At 36.8% G+C, this 20695-nt stretch overlaps 1 long non-coding RNA gene across 1 annotated transcript; it reads right to left on the bottom strand.

Annotated features, from left to right (window-relative positions):
• Positions 1-13504: 13504 nt before the first annotated feature.
• LOC139042494 (uncharacterized) lies at positions 13505-18059 on the bottom strand. The gene is made up of 3 exons (XR_011499256.1): positions 17928-18059; positions 15472-15644; positions 13505-14424 (listed from the first exon to the last, which is right to left on the bottom strand). It is a non-coding gene; the product is annotated as an uncharacterized lncRNA (long non-coding RNA).
• Positions 18060-20695: the final 2636 nt, after the last annotated feature.

Below are 20695 nucleotides of genomic sequence, written 5' to 3'. Positions count from 1 at the left end.
CCTTATGTGCTAATCAGCCTGTTTTTGGAGTTCTCATGCTAGAAACAAACTTTCAACTGTCCCTAATCTGTTAAAGTAGTAAGCAATCATTCATTTGCTTTCTGTGTTCCAAACTGTGCTACTGCTGGTCTTTTCACCTGCTGTTTTTGTCAGTTTATGACTTTCTTTTCTAGCAACTTTACTGCCATTTCAGTGGTGCCAAAAATCAATCCAGTGATGTGACCTGGGTATTGTTTGGGGTGCTAACCTCTAAAGTGGATTCTCTGGCATTTCTGGAGGTTCTTTGGTCCACTTATTATCTTTTAGTAAATTTATTTTAAGCTTAAACTTGTTCAGAGTGAGTTCTATTATTTGCAATTAACAACCCTGCCTACTATAGTGCTAAAAGGTGATAACAAGTAAAATTAGTGATGTTCACACCAAGTAATATAGAGTAGTTAAAGACTTCTAAACTGTTCCATGAGGCTTGAGTATTTTAGTGGGAAAACAAACAAAAATATGTGGTCCCACAGTCTTAGGAAATGTCGCATTCTATGTCTCCCTTTGATAGATTTACAATACATATTAATCCTGCTTTACAAAACTTATTTTGACTTTGTCTAACCCTTTCCTCACACACTTATTTGTCAATTGAAAGAAAACTTGTAAATATTTTGCAGGACACGCCTCAGAAAGTATTGGAATAGGTAAATATAGGCTGGTGAATTTGGAGAGGTTCAATGGCTCCTAAAGTAGTGGCTCTACACCTTTTCTTTTTAAATCAAGAAACAATTTAATCCAATCTATTTGAGCGTCAAATGAAAAGTCGACGATAATGAGAGCACAACGTAAAATTTGTAGGGAAGCAGCTACAGTGGAACTTAGAAATGTAAAGCCTGAAATACATTTAGTATGTATGTATGTGTGCGTATGTGTGTATGCTTATATGTCTACCTCTATGTGTGTATATATACATACATATGAAAATAAATAGGCAAGTAGTCAATTAAAGAAGCTAGAAAAAGAACTAATAAACCCCCAAAATGATTTAAGAATTAAGGAAAATATCAACCGGTATTCATGAGTGAAGAATATTCCTTCATGAATCATAACCATTGATTGACTATGGATGTAAGAGTTAGGCAAAAATCAATTAAATCATTCTGTGAAAATCTATTGGTTATATAGAATTACAGGAAAGAATATTGTATATTTTATTATTATTTGTAGTTTTGTGTTATACATTGTTTGATCACTAAAAGTCATAATAAACTTATGTATACACACACACTTTTTTTCCGGTGAGCCATTTAACACTGACCACACTGAATATATGGCAAACACATGATATTACCTTCCTAAAATCTGAAATTCTTTTTGCTGAGGAAGATTCTCCCTGAGCTAACATCTGTGCCAATCTTCCTCTATTTTTTAGTATGTGGGCCACCAGCACAGCATGGCCATTAACAGAGTAGTGTAGGTCCCATGCTCAGGAACCAAAGTGGGCCACCCAAGTGGAGCACTCTGAACTTAACTATGAGGCCACTGGGGCTGGCCCTAAAAATCTGAAAATTTTTAAATTTCAAAACACATTTATCCCACGTAAAATGAATCCTGTTCATTTTAGCACAGCACAGTTTTCTAATAACAGAAAATATATGCAAGAAAATAACATTTCTACTGGGTTGAGTAGCTTGATTAAAATGATTCAATATCCTGATTTGACAAAACTTAAGATCATTTATATTTGTTTTGAATTTTAGAAGGCTCAAGTCAGGTAGCAGACGTTTTCAGAAAATTTTACTTGCCCTTAATATTACCTTTTTTTCTGGAGTTTTCTGTCTAATCTGCTTAAGATTTTAAATATAATCGGTTGACATAATATTTAAACAACTGCCAAATCAATATGACTCATTACAAAAAAATACATCGTTTCTTGTAAATTCCACATCTGTGTAGGGTTCTTCTCTTTCAAAGTAATTCAACTTAATCCTAAAAGATCCTAGTAGCTTATTTTTTCAGAATATTCTGTATATTTTCCAGAAGAGGAGTCATCGGGCTAAGAGGTACCCCTTTTCCCTTCAGTGTTGTAGCCTACAGTGAAGAAATACAGAATATCTTTCTCTTGAGAAACGTTGAGCATAACAATGTTTTACTGGCAGCAGAAAGAAGGAAAATATTAGTTTAAATCAGGTCAAGAGCATGAAATTTCTGCTGGCCAACAGCAATACTTTAATGAAATGAAACTTTAGGGGAGAAAACAATCAAAGCTGAAATATCCTTTGAAATATGCAGGTCAGTCTTGTCAAAGAGGAAAAAATATGTGTAGGAGCTTTATAATTTTGAAAATAATTACACATATATTATTTGATTTGATTTTCCCAAGATTTCAGAAAGGGTGATAGTGCCTTGATGTGGTCACCAGAGGGAGAGGCCCAGAAACTGGATTTTGTTCATGTACAGAGTTGAACAGATTTAGAGATCCTACCTCCTGCTAATCACACTTAAATGAGAGTAATATATAAACCAGAATGTAAATTTACTGATTTATAATGGTTGATATATTTTTCCAGTGACCACAGATTTGGTCTTCTCCACACAGTCCTCTCCGTCCTTATATGAAAATCTCTAGGAAATGAGCAGTCAGTAGTTTACTTAGTAAACATGAAGTCAAACCAAAGAGAGAAGGATAGTTTTAAGGGATATTTCACTCACAATTGTCTGTACTTATCCCACAATAAAGAATGCCTTTTAGTGAACAGAATATTCTTATCTGTTTGACTCAAGGTCATTCTTCAGTGGACAGTGCTGGATACACACTCATAAATCTTGATCTTTACACTTCAAGACCATACACTTTGAATGAACACGTTCCTTTTCAAGATTTGTTACAAAACGCAAAAGTCATAGTCTCAACTCTTGGGAATCTTATGGAGAAACAAGACAAGTATTTCACCTTATTACAAGATCACGTGACAAACATTATGATCAGGACCAGCCGAAACACAGTGTGCCCTGAGAAAGCTAATTAGATATTTGGTTTCCCTTCAAATTGGTGTTCTTTAAGTATTTATTCACTTTTCTTTAGGGAGAGACCACAGTTTCACACAGACCACCACATTGCAAACATGGAGCAGAGAAGGATAGAGAAGGACCTCTGCTGGCAGAGGAGACCCTCTCCTGTGTTGTCCTAAGCAGCTCAGCTCTGACTCTAAACTTGCACACCCTAACTAGCAAAACAGAAACACGGAAATTTACCAGACTTGCCCCTTGGAAAGGCAGTAAATTATTTGTTGCCATTCAAGCATATTCTTGGTTATTCTCAGCTCCTGATTCCTAGAAACTTGTCAAAGTAGTCCTTCTAACCATATACAGTATTGATAAATACAATTTTCTCTCTGCAATGTTCCTAATGACATGTGAGTATTCTTGAAGATTGGTGCCATTGGACAAGTGCCCAGCTAGCTCTTCCCTAATCCACTTCAGGCCATAATCATGTTTCAGACCTGAGACTATGGAATGGGAGCCAAGAAGAGAGACATAGAAAGCAAACTAAGGGATTAAAAAAGGCACTCTGGAGGAGATGATCACATGTGAGCCAAAGTTTAAAAGTCAAGTGACGGTTACATGGGTAAATTGATGGGCAGAGGGAACAACACGACATGGAGCATGATCTGTATCATTCACTTTGCCTGGAACAAAGAGTATGTGTGGGGGAGTGAAGACGAAGCTAGAAATCAGGCAGGATCCATGAGTTTACGCTTTTTTGAAAGCTATGAGGTGTCACTGAAGGATTTTAAGTAGAATATCATAATAAACTCTTTATTTTAAGGAGATCCTTGTGGGCAACTCAGTGGGAGTGGTGGGAATAAACTCCTGACCAGAGACCAGTTAGGAGGCCAGAGCATGGACTGAAGGGTGGAACCAGAAGGAGCTGGCAGTTTCCAGAAAAATTAGGAAATTGCTTTATAGGATTTGGGGACAGGTTAAATGAGAAGGGCATGGAGAGGGATTCTGGTTTAGAAACTAGACGGATGATTTTACCATTTACAAAGATCAAGAATATAGAAGGATGTGCAGATTTGGTGATGAATGGAGTGGGGAGAAGATGGTGATTGTTTTGCATGCCTAGCTCGTTGAACATTTAATTTTCCATCACATCTTAAAATAGTCTCCAAATTCTCTTCAAAGAAGAGAAAGTAAAATAACTCAGTTACTAATGAAAGCATCTGGGGATTTGGGAACTTTTAACCCCAAACAAATATGTTTCTATTTCTCGTCTAACTTTCAAACCTGTCTTGTTCTTCTTTCCTCCTGCCTTTCCTTATCATGTTCTACTAAAAATGACTTCTGAAATCCTGCCCATCTATTTATCAGTGTTTTCAAGTTGAAATTCAGGATTTACTTCATTTCATTGTTCCCTGAGGAACCACTATTCCTGTTCATTTTAGCTTTAGTATTTATATGCTATTTATAAGTCTTCTGTGGTTAACTTGCTAAAATCCTGGATTTCTTTCTTACAAAGATTTATCATTTTCAAAGTTTCGTTGTAAATTTCTTTAGAAGTTCAAATTCCTTAGTACCTGCCAAGGTATCAGTATATTATTGTCTAAAAAATACATTTTTAGTTAATTGGCTTCTTGGTATATTTCATTCTGATAACTGGTGATAAAATAGATCCCACAAGAGATTATTGACTTTTAAGCTTGGTGGGCAGCCTTCTTTATGTAATGGAATATTTTAACTTGCAGTCACTTTCTAAGATACAGAATATTATAGGATATTTCAGATTCTCTCTGGGTACCTTTTTTGTTCAAAATCTACTCAAAATTGTTTTGTTTTATAGGGTAAGGTGTCATAGGACATGATGGTTTCTCTTTAAAAGGAGCTGTTGTTTTACTTTTTGGTTATCAGGAAAAATGATAGAAGTCTGATAGCTGTCTACAAGATTCCCAAAAGATTTACACTTTAAACAGATAAAAACCAGCATTGTGTCCTCACCTATCTGTGTTATAGTGTTGACTGCGCCCACGTGTTGTGATCTCCACGTATAATAATATGTGAAGTAGGCATCAGATATCTGCTTAACTCTAAGGGAATTCAGGTTTACAATTTAAAATATCGTCTTGTTATAGTGACAGCGAGCACTTTCCTCATCTGTACAGAACTCTGTTCTTAATCTATAAGATTGATATATACGTGTTATGGGGATCTAATAAAATAATGTATGTGAGAAGATTTTCTTTCTTAAGGAAGATTCACCCTGAGCTAACATCTGTGCCAATCTTCCTCTACTTTGTAGATGCGGGCCCTGAGAAGATTTTTTAAAGAATACTTCATAGGGGACTGCCCAATGGTGTAGTGATTAACTTTGCAAGCTCCCTTTAGCGGGCCAGGGTTCACAGATTTGGATCCTGGGCGTGGACCTACACACTGCTCATCAAGCCATGCTGTGGTAGCATCTCACATACAAAATAGAGGAAGATGGGTACAGAAATGAGCTCAGGGGCACTCTTCCTCAAGCAAAAAGAGGAAGATTGGCAATGGATGTTAGCTCAGGGCCAATCTTCCTCACCCCCCCCCCCCCCAAAAAGGAGTATGTCATAAATTATCCTGATGGGTGCTGTCACTTTTACTGTCTTAAATTTTGAGAGAACTTATCTTAGAAGAAGAGTGATCTGTGTAGAAGTAGTTTTTTTTCCTGTGAATAATTTTACAATATTCAAGAAGAATCTCTACAATCCTAATTAGGTTGATTTCTGAAATGAATGCCAGCTATTGAAAACAGAATAGAATGGGAAAATATGATTTTAAATGCACACTTTTGTTTCAGACTATGTTTTTTTTTGTAGTTACAGAGTGGTGTCTGTTTCTCATCATGTCAACTATATGGAATGACCGGGATGTACACTGCTGGTTTAGGACTTGGAATAAGACAGATTCAATAGTTGTCAAAGGTAGTGTGAGTTATTTAAATGAAGATGTATATACTGAGAATCATCACTTTGATAATTTGTTTGCATAGCAGATATCTCTACAATGAATTCAAAATTTTCAATGCCATGAATTATGATAGTCATTTTAGCAGAACATTGCTTTAAATTATTTACTCTGTTACTGTGGATTTTCAAATATACCTTTGTGAAATGAATTTAATGCTGCATAGCAATTCTAAGTGCTAGAATTATAAAGCTTAAAAAATATTTTTTCTTATAATGGGAACTTGGCGACTGATGCCTGCTTGGAAAGCAAATTCATTAAATTTTGCTTGAATATCTAAGTTCAGTCTTTTTAATAGGGACTATTTTGCTCTTGTACTCTCGTTCAAAATAGTCACTATGTTACATTCCTATCATTTTCCTATTCTCTAGCCATAAGCAGTATATAAATTGCTGTCAAGATTTTTAACTGAATGGTACTGTTTTAGTCACTTATTGCTGCATAGCAAACTGCCGCAAAACTTAAGTGGTTTAAAACAACCACCATTTATTTGCTGCTGACCCTGTGGATTAGGAATTCAGGCAGAACTCAGTGGAGACGGCTCGTCTTTGTTCCACACGATGTCAGCTGGGACAATGTGACTGGAGGTGGAGCATCCAAAATAGCTTCACTCCCAAGTCCAGGCCTTAGGCTGGCTGTTAGCTGTGGTGCTTCCATTCTCCTCTGTGTGTCCCCTCTCCTCACATGGTCTCCCGTCTTCCTGGGCCTTGCTCTTCATGGGAATTTTGATAGCCTTTATGAAATTGCTGGGTTCCACAAGCAGAAGCAGAAGCTACAAGGCTACTTAAAGTCTAGGCTCAGAAACCCCAGAACATCATTTCCGCTACTTTCTAGTGGTCAAAGCAAGACACAAGGCCAGTTAGATTCAAGGAAAATACATTGTGCTCTTGATGGCAGGAGTGGAGAAGTCACACAGCCAAGAGGTGGACTCGGGGAGCTGTGGTTCATTGGGGACCACTTGAAACAATCTACCACAGATACATTAAATGGGCTTTTCAAGAGAAACTCACTTAAATCAAGAAGATGTGGCTTCTTGGTCATGATTTGAGAATTTTACCACTGAGATAAAATAATGTTGAAAATAATAATTTCTGAACCTAATGGTGGTTTGATCATTTGGTCTTTCTTCCTTGGACAAAGTTTCCTCCTGACTTTAGAGAGAACTTGCTGTGTATAAGTTCAGAAAAAACACCATGCATGCCTTTTAATAGATTGTTTTTAAAATTCAGCAATATTGTGGATTTCTTCTATGTCAATAAAAATATGTACAAGATTTTAAATGGCTGCATAGTAATTTATATGGCTGTACAATACTATATTAAATCTATCCCCTATTGATAAATATTTACTTATTTGTAGTTTTTGCTGTTTTAAGCAACAATGTGATGAGTATTTTTAGGCACTTTTTGATCATTTATTTATAAGAAATTCCTAGAAGTGAAATTCTAAGATAAAGGGTATAAATGTTTAAGAATTTGATGCTATCCTTCAGGAAAAAAAATTGTTCCACTGTCTTCTGGTTTTCACAGTTTTGATGAGAAACTATAATCATTCAGATCATTGTTTCCCTGCATGCAATGTGTCTTTTTTCTCCAGCTGCTTTCAAGTGTTGTTGTTGGGTTTTTTTTTTTTTTTGTATCTTTTATTTCCAGCAGATTATGGCATATCTAGTCTTTCTTTGAATTTATCCTGTTTGGAGTTTGTTAAACTTCTTGAATCTGTAAATTTATGTCTTTCACCAAATATGGGAAGCTTTTGGCTATTATTTCTTCAAATATTTTTTTCTGTTCCAATCTCCCGTTTTTCTTTCTAGGACTCCAGTTACGTATATGTTAGACATTTTCATGGTGGCACATAGGTTTCTGAAGCTCTGTTATTATTTTCTCTGTCTTTTTAAAATATTTTTTATCTCTGTTCTTCACATTAGATAATTTTGATTAATCTACTCTCAAGTTTACTAACATTTTCCTCTGTCACCTTCATTCTTCTTATAAGCTCATCCAGTGATTTTCTTATATCAGTTATTGTATGTTTCAATTGTAAATCTTCTATTTGGTTCTTTTCATTGTTTTTATTTCTCTGCTGAGATTTCCCCTTTTTTTGAGAGAAAGTCTACAAGATAACTGGCCTATACTCTTCAAAAATGCCAAAGTCGTGAAAGACACAAAAGACTGTGGAACTGTTCCAGATTAAAGGACAATGAAAAGATGTGACACCTAAATGCAATCTGTTGTCCTGGATTGGATCCTGGATGAGACGTTCTTGTTCTTTTGATAAAAAGAACATTAGTTGGGGGGACTGGCCTAGTGGCTTAGTCGTTTAGTTTACACACTCCGCTTTGGCAGCCTGGGGTTCGTGGGTTCAGATCCCAGGTGCAGACATACACACTGCTCATCAAGCCATGCTATGGTGGGGTCCACATACAAAACAGAGGAAGATTGACAACAGATGTTAGCTCAGGGCTAACCAAAAAAAAAACCAAAAAGCAAAGAGACAGAGAACATTAGTGGGTCATTCGACAAAATTTGAACATCTGTACGTTAGATAAGAATATTATATTAAGATTAATTTTCTGAGTTTGATAATTGTGCTATGATTGTATAAGAAAAAGTCCTTGTTAATAGGGAATTCACACTGAAATTTTTAGAAATAAAGAGGCATCTTCTCTCTAATGTACTCTGAAATGTTTCATAAAAAGAGAATTTGAGAACATGTGGTAAAATTGTTCATGTTTGGAGAATCTGAATGAAAAGCATATAGGAATTCTCTGCACTCTTTTTGAAAATATTCTGTAAGTCTGAGATTAGTTCAAAACACAAAGTAATAAAAACCTTCAAGATCATAAAACTTAAGGAATGATCTAAAAACTGTTCAAGACTGAAGAGTACAAAAGAGATATAAATGCACTGCATGATCTGGACTTAATCATAGACCTATAAATGATATTATTAGGACAATCAGCAAAATTTGATAGAAATGTTTAGATTAGATGGTAATAGTGTATCAGTGTTTGTTTCCTGATTTGGAGAGTTTGAGACTGTTATATAGGAGGGTATCATTGTTTTTCAGAAATACGCACTGAAGTGGTAAGGAGTAATAAGGCATCAATATAAAGTTTGGAAATTTGAGAAGAGAAAAATAATCACTTAATAATCCACCACTTTAATATAATCACTATTGACATCTTTATTTTTATCTTTCTGTGTATTTTTAAACAGTTTGAATTATACGTTACATGTAGTAATATTTTTTACTCAATTTTGTATTGTGTTTTGACTTTGCACAGTTCTTTTTGATATAAAAAAAGGGAAACAGCACTTTTAATTTTAGTCAATTATAAAATTTTTTTGTAATCTAGAATTTCTCAAAACCACTGAAATAAGATAATAATAAATTGTAGAGTGAGCTTAAAATATCATAAGTTATGCACGTTTTTATAGCAATAGAATTATGTGAAAGCCTACTTACTTTCTAATTAAAATAAATTTTTAATATGTTCAATTTCTAATAAACATCAGTCATCATTCATACCTTTTTCCATCCTTGTTCTTCTGTCTGTAGCATCTTTTTGCCTGTATACAATCTTTTCACATTGGCTGATTTTAAGATTCTCTCTTTATCTGACTGTTTTTTAAGCTTATTGATCCTTTCTTCTGTTGTGTCCAATCTGCTGTTTATCACATCTAATGAATTTTTAATTTGAGATATTCTAATTTTGAGGGGTCTAGAATTTTCTTTGATTCCTTTTTTTTTTTAAAAAGATTGACACCTGAGCTAACATCTGTTGCCAATCTTTTTTTTTTCCTTCTTCTTCTCCCCAAATCCCTCCAGTACATAGTTGTATATTCTAGTTGTGAGTGCCTCTGGTTGTGCTATGTGGGATGCCACCTCAGCATGGCCAGATGAGCAGTGCCATGTCTGCACCCAGGATCCAAACTGGCAAAACCCTGAGCTGCTGGAGCAGAGCGTGCGAACTTAACTTCTTGGCCACAGGCCCTGCGCCTGATTCCTTTTTATACTTCCCATTTCTCTCCTGAAAGTCTTCATCTCTTTACCCTTTATAGCTATACTTTTCTATAAATTTTAAAGCATATTTATCAGAGTTATTTTAAAGTCTTTGTCTGCTAATTTCAAATCTGGGTCATCTGTGGGTCTGTTTGTATTGACTGAGGTTTCCCTTAACTATGGGTCACATTTTGCTGTTTCTTTTCATGTCTAGTAACTTTTTCTTATATACCAGACATAGTGGATAGATCAGTGTAAATATCCTGAATTCTATTATCTTTCTTTGACAAAGGTTAAGTTTTGTTCTAGCAGGCAAGTAATTTCTTTGCAGATAATTTTGGACTTGTAGAGGTTTAGTTTAGTTTACATTCTTTTGTGTATGTGTGAGAAAGATTGGCTAACTCATGTTAGCTGATGTTAATGTTAACTAGTGTTAGACTGAGCTAACATCTGCTACCAATCTTCCCCTGCTTTGTATATGGGACACCACTTCAGCATGGCTTGATGAGCCGTGCTAGGTCCTTGTCCGGGATCAGAAACTGCAAACCCCGAGCCACCGAAGCTGAGCATGTGAACTTAACCAATACGCCACCAGACCAGTCCCGAGGGTTAGTTTTACGCTTTGTTAGTCTAGATCTATTTCAGTCTTTCTCTGAGTGCTAAGGCAAATCCTTCAGAACTGAGATGTGGACTTTACTCCAAAAGTGTAGCCTTTGTGGGGTTTCAGTGAAATGTTCCAAGTGTTATCAAGCCCCTCTAACTTTTCAGGTCTTGAACACCCTCTGACTTCCCTGCAAAAGGCAGCTGCTGAAATCTCTGCTCAGCTTTTTCCAGTTTCCAGCTAACTGTTTTCCTTCAGATGTCCTTGGGGCCCTGCCTTGCACATGCTCCATTCAGGGGTCAACCAAGTATTTGAAGGTAGTTTAGGCTCAGATTTTGGGGCTCATCTCTACCATAGGTTTCCTCCTTTCTGGAATTTGTCTCCTGAATTTCCAACCACTCTGGTAGCTCCTAATTCCATCTCTGACTCTGTAGGCCAATGAAATGGCTGCTACTTGCTTGAGCCTTATCCATTCATGCCTCACAGTCTGAAGAATGCTTTCAGGGAGAAGTTGAATAAATATGTATTATATCCAGTATAGTTCCCTTATTTTAAGAGTTTAATCCCTTCTGGTTGCTGCCTACTTTTATTTACTCTCCATTGCTTTTAAATGGCTCTTTAATGTATTTGTATATTGTCTAGATTCATAATTTATATTCTTAGATGAGTTGGTCTGATAGAAGCTACTTGACCTTATCAGAAACTGATGGACTGAGCAAGTGAGACTAGAACTTGTTGGTTTCCCCCTGTGTTTTTTTACTATATGACCCATCCTGCCCTGGAACTTTTCTTTTGAGGGTCATATTTCCATCCCTTGCCACTTCAAGAGAAAATAACATGAGACTATGACATGAACACAATGATTTTTAAATTTAAGTTGTAGTAGTGAGGAAAATAATGTGGGTTTCTTTCTGAAAAAAGCAACTCTCTCAGTAATTAAACAGCTTCAAATATTTGTGAAATATAGTACATTGGCATAAAAAGTATAAACATATCACTAATAGAATTCTGATCAATGAACACAATTTTATAAATCAAACATTATTTCCAGAAATTATTTAAATCAGTCTTCAGTTTGATTTAGCATTGGTTAAAATCTTGGTCATTTTCTCAGTGCCGTTTTTGTCAACAGTAAAGGGATTAAAAGAAAAAAACTGCAAGGGGATGTGGAGCTTAACAAATGCCATGGGGGAGGGTTTATTGATTATGGTGATTCAACCTGGCTGTTTTCTCTTCTTCACTGGGGAAAATGGGATATCTCCTGGTGGAACAATCAGACTGATATTAGAAGCCATGTCTTTGCAAAGCCAAAATGATCTATTAAAAGCTTCAGTACATTGTATCAAGTCCAGAATTAATCTCACTGATGAAAAAGAGAAATTCATGATCAATAGTATGTATGGGCTTTTGATGAGTGCCTATGTCAATCATTAGAACTATTGCTTTCATTTTCTTGTGTGGGTGCTAAGCTCTAATTACACAATTTAAGTGTGTCCTTCCATCTTGCCATATCTATAATATTTTAGAGGTGAAAAAATTCCCATCTGCTTTGTGTAGAGGCAGTTCTGGATCTAGACCACCTGCACAAGTCCTGGCTTGTTAAGACCCTGGATTAGTTACCGAATCTTTCTTTGCCTTGACTTCCTTCTAGAACATATGGATAAAAACACCTGCCTTATTGGGCTGTCAGAACGACATGAGATAGGGCACATAAAACACTGCAATCGTTTACTTTCTCCACAAACATAGCCCTTCAATAGGACGAGCCTGAAGTAATTTTGTTCCATGAAATATTAAAATCTCACTACAAATTTCCTTCAACAGATTGATTTTTTTTACCAAGCTGCTGTGTTGTATTCCAGCAAAAGGGTTTATTTACTGAAGTGCCTAAAGGTCTTTATTGAGTGGTTACTGTCCTTGGAAGTTGTCATATATGTTAGTTTCAGTCTCCTAGAAATTCACAATGTTTAAGTAGAAGCTATTTTATTTAGGTGGAAAAAAATGAAAATTTGTCATTTGCAAGCTAATTTGAGATTTGGGCCAAACCAGTAGACTCTCACTTTTCTTTTCACCAAATAAAATTAGTTTTTGGCAGCAAGATTCAGGGTAATTGACTCTGAAGCTGCTGGCAGTTTAAGTATTGTCTATCCAAATTCTTACAGTTCAGGGAACAGAAAAACCCAATTTTTCCTTTTATAAATCGAATCCAATGTAAACACAATCTTTCAAGGTTTATTCAGGGATGCTAATTACTTGCTTCTTCTATTTTTCCATGAAGCTATTCTTGGATGTCAGCAAGCAGGATTAAACCTCAGGAGCATGTGAGGCCACCGGAAAATGCTTCATTGTCTTTCAGTCTTTCTGGGTCACTCGGTGTTTGATTATCCAGACTAATTATGGGCAGGGAAAGCATGAATAATTAAATTGTACAGACAAGCTCTTGTACCTTATTTTGGCTGAAGACTTCACCCTTCTTCTCAAACTTTTTTTCCAGAAGAGCTAACAAATAAAGTAGAATGGTTAGTTTCCTGTCTTTGCTCTATTTCCTCTGTCCTTTCAAAGAAGTATTGACAAATAATGAAATGTCTCCCTCCCAAGTCCCCCATTCCCTCTGCCATAAAGGAGTGCTATTAACAATGAGAAAAAAGGCAGAAACCTGGGTAATAATTCCCTGAAAAGGTAGACTTGCCTGTTCTAGAACTTTCTGGCTAGAAAAAGGAAGACAGAACTTGAGCCTGAGTTTGTCTTCTGGCTTTTCCTTTTCTTGATCATTCTCCAACAATCTTAAAGGCTATTTTCCTCTTCTCATTACAGGCTTTTTTGGCACCTCAGAAGTAACATCGTAAATAAACATTTAACAGATGGTCCCAGCCGTTTCCCTGATATACGCACATAGTACAAAATGAAAGCGTATATAATGGAGTGGATTAGATCTTATTTTAATTTATTTTATTTCCCACAGAATATTCCCCTGGTCACAGTTTTCTTTTTGCTTCTGCCTTTTACCGCTGTGGTCTCATACAGCTTCTGAAGCATTCTTCAAGGTCAAGACCCTGTACCTCCCTTATCTTCACCTTGCACCACAGACAACAGTGCATTGTCTTGTTAGCACAAATGGCTTCACCACAGCAGCTCTGCAGAGCTTCTGCAGGAAAAATTAGGAAAGTTTCTCACATTTGCATCTGGTTCTCTTATGAAACCAGAGGTCATACGGTGGAGGTAAGCCAAGGAATATTAGCAAGAAGAAGAAGAAGAAAGGAAAGAGTTCAGGGACTATACTAAGGGCTTTTTATTGATAGGTAAAGGAGGAAAGTCTACTGTGAAAATGTCAGCCTCAGGTTCTAGGGACAGCTCAAGACGTACATTAAATGACCACAACTGGGAGGCTAACTTCACCACATGGCCTGGAAATGATATATGGCTTCACAAACGTAAAAGGGGCACGTGATTTTATTAATTATAGAAAGCAAGGCCAAGTTCTGACTCTGAGCATTCCAAGACATGAAGGGACAAGCAATGGGTCACAAGGCCAGGGTTGACAAGAGGAAGAACAACCAAGCAGAAAGAAAATCAAGCCCAGGGCCCAGTCAGGGGATTCACAGCAAGCAGGAGATGCTGATGAGAAGCAGAGTCCTGCACAGCCAATGGCTCAAACTAGCAGCAAAACCAAATGAGATCCATGAGCCGAGGTCTGAGAGAGATGTTCTCAGCTCTGCTTTTGTAACTCTCCGAGGGTGTGAGCAGGCCAGGGTTGCATGACATGCTGGGAACCCAGGAGAGGCATGGGATTCTTGCAAAGCCATTCTCCGGTGTTGAGCCTCTTGTGGTCCTGCTGTCACCTGTAATTTGGGTAACAGTAAAACTTCATGTTTTTATCTTAAAGGCAGATACAGATCAACTTGGAAATGTCCAGTGTTAGAGGAGAAAGGGAGAACATGGAAATGGAAATAGGAGGGGAGAAGGAAGGAGGTGGCACTCAATGCTTTCTGAGAGGTCATATATAGAGAATGGAAGATAAGAAGGCTGGCTCCCTAAGGTGGTGGATGTGTTAACTAAACTTGTGGTAATCATTTTGCAATGTATACATAAATCACATCATTATGGTGCACATCTTAAACTTATACAACGTGATACTTTAACTGTAGCTCAATAAACCTGGAAAAAAGAAAGCAGACTTTCGAGTCACAATACCCATATTTTAATCCCATCTCTACTATTTGCTGGCTGGGGAACCAGGGCAAACTATTGACCCTCTTTATGTCCCATCTATAAAGTGAGGATAATGGAGATTCCTTCTTCATAAGGTTGTTGGGAGGATTAACTTTAAATTGCTTAGACAAGTACCTTTTACAAAGTAGATGTTCAATACATTTTAGCAATTATTTTATTCTTAGGTATATTCTCAGCAGACAGTTATTGATCATCTACAATATGCTAGGCCCTTTGCCAAGATCTGAGAAAAATGTGGAAAATAAAACACACATAACACTCATGACCTCAGGAGGCAATAAGTGAACAGAATTTGGAAATCTAAGAAAAGTTCTGTAAATAAAAACAAGGAAGATAAAGAACGTTGATTTGTGTGACACAAGATGTCATATCAGTTTCCCACTAGATAAGTCATGGAAGTAAGACAGAGTAAGGGTATCTTGGAGAGCGCTGTGTTGTTATGAGAGTCACGTTATAATAATGCCAAGGAGCAAGTGGTGACAAGAATGTCAGAGCAGGCAGTAAAACCCAGGATTAGATAGATACGTGGTGTTTGTGGAGAATTTCTTGAAATGAGGTAAAGTTGTCAAAAAGAACAATGGGACTTCTTCTATGAGACCAACCCTCCCTCTGAGAGCCAGACTAAGTATCGCAAATATGTCTGATTGGAGAGCTACCATGACAGTGAGGATTTGCTGGGCCAAGATCCAAAAGAGAAGGGCCCCACAGAGAGGTGAAACCATTGGTGCCATAGTCTTTTCCAGGCTTTGCTGATTGTGGAACCCAGAGCTGAGAGGCTGGAAAGCTGAGCAAAGCTTTTGTTGGATTCACAGGGTCAGGAAACAAAACTCTGAAAAACAAATCCATGGGGTAGTGTTTAGGGTCCCAAGGAGAAAAGACCCTGGTAAATATCCCAAATTTTCATTGTGACTCTCAGTGTAGGTTTAGCTATCCATGGGCCTTAGCTCTTCTGTAGAAATGTCAGAGTAAGTTTGTTGAATTCCTTGAAAAAAAAAAAAAACCCTGTCAGAATTTGGATTGCATGGAATAGATTAATTTGGGGAGAATTGATATCTTTATAATAATAAGCTGCCTTTTCTAAGAACATGAAATGTGTCTTCATTTATTCAGATTACCTTTTATGTCCTTTTTAGAGTTTTACAAATTTCTCCTTAGAGATCTTAGATCTTATTGGTTAAGTTAATCTCCAGATATTTATAGTTTTGTTGTTATTGTGAATGGTAACTTGTAAATAACTAGTTATATAGTTGGATATGACTGACATAAAGAAATAGCGTGGTTTATTGTAATTTGATCTTGTATCCAGCAACCTTGCTAAATTTCCTTATTATGTTTATTTTTTTAGGCAGATGATCATATCAGCTGCAAAGGAGGACTTTTTTATCCTTCATCTCTTATTTCTCTTTCTTTCCTTGTATTGTAAGTCTAGGACTGCCGGGACTATGTTAGACAAGATCAATGATAGCTGATATGTTTGTGATCCTGAAGGGAAGCAACTATGCTATCTCCATTAAATATAAGATCTGTCCTAAAGGTTTTAGTCAATAATTGTCATCTACTTGTGTAATGCCTCATTCCCTAATGATGCCGGATTAAGAAGATATAACCATATTTATCCTCCTCTTTCTTTTCTCACCTTTACTAAAATATGTTGAATTACTCATCATTTTCTTATCTGTTTAACATTTTCCTTGAGTAATATTTTAGCCTGATATAATCAATAACCTTTAGTAATATAGAAACTGTCAAAGTAATCATCGTGGGTAATTCCAATCACCAATTCTATTTTTCCTTATATGTAGGCTGAGTTTTAGTAAAAGTTGCAAAGTTGGATCCTAACCAGTCAACAGTTGGGTAGTCTTTTTAAAGTCCTGGATGGTAAATAGTGAAGACCGTTGTTTTGTGACCCGTCCTCAGACTTACATTCCTGCACTCCTGGGAAAAGACTGGATGACTAGACTGGGTTGTGTAAATAAATCACTAAACCCCCCTTTTCTCTGGGAAAAAAACTCATTTTCCCCCTCAGACATCATCTTTCCTTTTTTGAAAAAATTATACTTACACTTAATCAGTATCATCTATATCTATATCTATATCCTCATCCACATCTATAACTATAAAAGAATAAACAATGGGCCAGCCCTGTAGCCTAGTGGTTAAGTTCAGCACTCTTGGCTTCAGCAGTCCAGGTTTGGTTCCCAGGCATAGACCTATACTACTTGTTGGCATCCATGCCATGGCAGTGACCCACATGCAAAATAGAGGAAGACTGGCACAGATGTTAGCTCAGGGAGAATCTTCCTCAGCAAAAAAAAAAAAGAGAGAATAAACATGAAATTTATAGTTAAGATTTTAAAGGCCCCGTGAGATTAAAAAATATTAAATTCATGAATTTATAAAATAGAAGTGATAATCATCTGTTTTTGAAATTACATCAGCTGGCATTTCTATTAGCTTATTGCTGCCCTGACAGCATGCGTACAACAGAGAGGCGGAGGCCTGGTGAGGGCTGTCTCTGTGTACAGGTGCTAGGGGCTACGGAATGGATATGCTATAGGTTTGGAAGTCTCCCATTTTTACTTTTTTGCAGCAGGTAAGACAAATAACACAGGCATTTAATGTAGAATAAAGCTAATAAGTGGAGTTAAGTCAAATGATCAAACTCTATATACGTACCTCACTTAAGTTTCAAAAAGGATGAAGGGCATTTTATGATAAAAGAGGGCTGTCATTAAAATTAAGATAGGTGGTGAGTTGTGGTATAATAAAGTCATTTCTAATTTAATTCAAATTTCATACTTACTTTTGCTGATGACTTATGTTCTGATATATGCCTTATAGGTACAGACTTTGAAAACTAGACATTTTATTTACAAACTGAATTCACAAGCTTCTATACTACATTATACCAAGACTACATAAACAGAAATATAAAACTGAATGTAGCTGCAAATCTTGCCTGAAGGATGAGTGATTTAAAGGTTTCATAGTTCTTCCCACCCCTGAAATATATCTTCACCTCTTGCTTCTGGTTTATTAATATTTATTAAACATTTCAACAATTTGAGACAACATTTAAAAGGCAAATACTCCTGGGTGAAGCTTTACATACATTTGTATTCCGACCAGCTCTGCGAGGTCCTTTCCTGAAAGTTTGAGAGAGTACCAAGCTGTTGAAGTGAGCAGGGCAGAAGCAGGGGCTTGGAGAGGCTGAAGACAGATCCAGTTCACCATTCTGCTGAGAACCTATCCTGGTGATCCTCTGAGATGATTCTGTAATTCACTGTTACGACGCCTAGTGGCCAGTAGCTGTATCTGCATCAGCAACGTACACATTTGTAAAATAATGTTACTTTTGATTTTTAAAAATGGAAAAAATTTACATTGAGCTGCAAAATCACAGTTTAAGCACCTGAGAACAGAGCAGAAACCCAGTTGCCTTTTATCATTGATTTGAAAGCTACGTTCCTCAGCATTCTTGGACAGGATGTGCAAAAGGAGATGAACAGAAATAGCCAATCCTCGGCAAGATCCATTAATATATAAAATCCATCGCAGAGCTTAATGAAGCAAGTGAGAAACTGTTTCCTTAGTTTAACAATTTGATAAGAGAAAGAAAACAAATTCAATTAGGCACTTAATTAGGCATCATCTTCCCCTCTATACAGGTACTTGCAGCAGCTAGTTCAATGGAACCAGGTGACTGAAGGTTCATAGGACAATAACGGTAATATTGACAATATTACCTTGATTTATTTCTTTTTGCTGTGCCGTAATTTATTTAACCAATTTTCTATTGTTGGACACAATTTAAGATATTTTGACTGTTGCAAACAACCCTGCAATGATCATCCTTATATACAAACCTTTGTCCCCAGCACTATTTTGCTTTAAAAATGTAATGAAATATTTAAAATACACAAAAAGGCATAAAGCATAATAAAAAGAATACTTGTGTACCTACCACTCAGCTTAAGAAATTAATCTTTATTGACATAGTTGGAGCCCCAATGCACCCTTCTCCATCCCCTCCTTCCTTATCCCAGAGGTGACCTCATCCTGACGTCAGTGTGTATCTTCTTCTGCATCCCTTCATGCTTCCACCACCTAGTGTGTATCTCTCAGCTGCACACATATTAAGTACTTAATAGAACTTTCTCTGATTACAAATGTAATGCATGCTCATTGTGGAAAGGCTGGTGAGATAGCAAAGTATAATCAGAGGTGTAAATAAAAATACAAATAAAATTATTGCCCCAAATGCAACATTATGAAATACTAACCATCGTTAGTATTTTGATCTGTTTGGCTCCTCTTATTACATATTTCAAATTGATCTCAAATTTCAAATTGATTAAAAATGACTTGGGTTCCAAACAATTGCTTTAAATGGAATGGTGGTTGTTCATTTACAAGGTGCTTGTTTCCCATCGTATTTGCTTGCCTGGCATCCTCGTGAGGTAGCTGATTTATTTTTATCTCCATTATAGAGATGAGGAACAGCGGTCCTGAGAGATGAGTTAATATCTCAAGATCTCTCAGCCATCAAGTGGAGGAATCAGAACTCACATCTGGATCTTTCAATTCCAAGTCCAGTGGTTTTTCTGTTGCAATATCCCACAATGGCATCAACACTGTCCCCCATTAATAAGCCCACGAATCAATCTCAGCCCTCCCTTCTCACTCCTTCTCCTTGTCTTCTTGTGACTTTTCAATTTAAATGCCAACTTTCACGTTGATTTTAAATTCATTCTGCCTCTATGCAAAAGTTGAGTAGGGAGAAGAAATACAGCTTAATTTACCTTAGATGCCACATCTCAAAAAAATGGTCCTGGTTTTCAGCCTTTACTGCCATTACTCACCTTCCTTCCTAGCTGAGGGCTGGATCTGAGCATAGGCATTGCTTTAATCTGATGTTGTCAGAAAGCTCTACACTTCCAAAACGTGCTTACATTGCTCCTGTGTAATAGAATCTCACTCCACAGACATGAGCTTTAGGGAGCAAATAATTGGCCAAAAAAAGAGACTGTCATTAAGATGACTCTAGATTTGGTCTAAATTGGAAAGATAACTTCAATAGTCAGAAGAGTCCACAAAAATGCCGATGATCAAAAAATTGTGTTCATTTTTTTGGGGGGGAGGGGATTTATTGTATTTCTTTTTAAGTGGCTGATGAAAGAACACAGTGAAGCTCGTTTATTATTTTTTCAGCTGTTCTTCTTTTTACTTTCACCGAAGATGTCTCAAAACATTATGATTCATCTGTCTATTCCTGCAGCACTACCAACCTCCTACTTTTCCATTAGAGAAATTCAAGTCACCAATGAAGCATCTCCAGCATGTGAGTTGTGAGGAAGATTCCAGAAATTCTTATGGAATACTTGTTTCCTGTTGGTATCAGTTTCATTATATTACTTATACATAGAAGTTGATGAGGATGTCTCACCATCATTGTTCTCATCATTGTCATTATAATACCAGTCATACAATACAGGGTAACTACCATATTCCTAGCACTGTCTTTAGACTCCTTCAAGGTAAATATTGTCATCTCCATTTTACAAATAAGGAAACTGAGGCTCAGGGTGATTAATCAGCTAGCCTGAGTTCACCATTTTAGTTAGAGACAGAGTCAGAATTTGAATCCAGGTCTGTCTGAAATTGAAGCCTGTGCTCTGCAAAGAGTAGCACCTTTGTGAAGCACTTCTGTCCCTTACGTGCCACGTACTCTAAGCTCTACAGAGATGAGAATACCTGTCATATCCCAGGAGTTCCTGGTTCAATGGGAAGAAAAAGGCACACACAGAAATAGTTCCAGGGCAGAACCAGTTGTGTGAATTGCTATAAAGAAGGACTAGCAACATGTCATGTGAGTCTGGG

This window comes from Equus asinus, chromosome 29 (assembly GCF_041296235.1).
Source record: "Equus asinus isolate D_3611 breed Donkey chromosome 29, EquAss-T2T_v2, whole genome shotgun sequence".
Lineage (NCBI taxonomy): Eukaryota > Metazoa > Chordata > Mammalia > Perissodactyla > Equidae > Equus > Equus asinus.
Note: the sequence above shows the minus strand (reverse complement) of the source record. Positions and strands in the feature narration are given on the sequence as shown.